At 36.3% G+C, this 1,762-nt stretch overlaps 1 long non-coding RNA gene across 1 annotated transcript; it reads left to right on the top strand.

Moving 5' to 3' along the window:
• LOC110270428 lies at positions 31 to 1,002 on the top strand. Its single transcript, XR_002359937.1, has 2 exons — positions 31 to 170; positions 268 to 1,002. It is a non-coding gene; the product is annotated as an uncharacterized LOC110270428 (long non-coding RNA).

Here is a 1,762-nt window from a genome sequence, read left to right as displayed (position 1 = left end):
ATGGTCCAAATGAATAAGATCATAGCTCAAAATAAGCTAATATACTCTTAATGGGTTCAATAACAAATCAGGCAAAGTATTTGATGGAGCTCTCAAAAAAAAGTTCCATCTGATCCTGATGGAACTGCTTAAAATATTTATAATGTATTAATGTGATCCAATTTATTATGGTATATTTACTCATGAGCAACAAAATTTTTTATATTTGTAAAACAACCTCAAACATTTTTTTTTTTGTGACTAACAAGAGTCTTTCTCCCTAATCAGTCTTGTTGGATAATCTATTCTAATCCACGAGGTGGCCGAGACTGACGCCGGAGAGCGTTCATCAACCCATAAGGAACACAGTCCTTGCAGCGAGCAACAGTGGCAGCATGAACCAGTAGTGGAGGCAACGCCAGAAACAGTCAAACAGTCGTGACGCATCGATCTAGATTAAGAAAACGATCTATAGCTCAGCGGTATCGTAAGGCTAGTCTAGCGGAGGATATGGCAACGGTGGCATCGGAGCGGCAGCTGCGATCAGAATCTCTTCACCAATGGAGATATGGTGCGGCGCATGAGAACTCTGAAGGAGGATGAACCGGGTCGCACCGGTTGTGTACTTTCCCGGGTCGGGCCTTTGTTTGATCTGGCCCAAGACCCAAAAAACAATTTTCAGCGGCCATATTTGCATCACGGGAAATCAAGGCGAAGCTGACAGTGGTGCAGTAGATCCTCGCCGTCGCCGAAGCTTCAAATGGAATACCTTCTGAATCAAATTTCTCTCCGAATGCTTGCTCGGTATCTTCCATTATTCACAAGAGAAAATACTTTCAAATTCCAAAAACACAATAGCTGTCAAATTGGGGAATTAGCATACTCAACATCTGAAACAGAAAGAATATTTGTACAAAACTAAATGTTAACAGTTTATTATTTGTGGAAGCATTGACATTTACTTGTGCTATCGCTGCGAAACATGATCATTATTAAGCTTACTTGGAATTCATGTAATTTGTTTATGATACTGGTTATTAACCGTCCATGTATTTTGCACAACTCATGACATTTGTTTTTTTTTTTTTTGTGAAAATTAATACTTAATATTCTATAATTTGTGGAAGCTTTGGCATTTGTCCATGGTATTTGATATTGATAGTGAATATTGAATATTTTGTAGAAGCAATTATACTTACTAATGCTACTAGTATGGAACCAGATCATTAACGAATATGTATTTAAATATTGTGAGTTTGGGATTGTTTTACAAATATAAATCACATTGTTATTTATAAGCAAGTACACCATAGTGAATTGGGACCATGTGGTAAAAGAAATTCTCCATTGTTTTACAAATATAAATAACACTATATGGATAGGGACGGATTCATAAATGGGAAAATCTATGAAGTTAGCATTTTTATTAAAATTTAGTAAGTACTTAACCATTAAAAGAAAGAAAAATTCTCCACATATAAGTATTTTTTTATAAGTCTTTATAAGTGCCAATTCTTCTTCTTCTTACACACGTTCTTCTTCCTCTTTCTCTTCTTCTTTTTGTTCTTTCGTTTCTTGCATTCTCTTTCTCCTTCTTCAACCATTACTGCATATTTTCACTGCACCTTCTTCTTCTTCTTGCTGTACGTTCTTCTTCCTCTTATTCTTCTTTTCTTTCGTTTCTTGCCTTCTCTTTCTCCTTCTTCAATCCTTCTTCAATCGTTACTGCACGTTTTCACTGCACCTCCTTCTTATTCTTGTTGCACGTTCTTCTTCCTCTTCT

Source organism: Arachis ipaensis, chromosome B03 (assembly GCF_000816755.2).
Source record: "Arachis ipaensis cultivar K30076 chromosome B03, Araip1.1, whole genome shotgun sequence".
Taxonomy (NCBI): Eukaryota; Viridiplantae; Streptophyta; class Magnoliopsida; order Fabales; family Fabaceae; genus Arachis; species Arachis ipaensis.
Note: the sequence above shows the minus strand (reverse complement) of the source record. Positions and strands in the feature narration are given on the sequence as shown.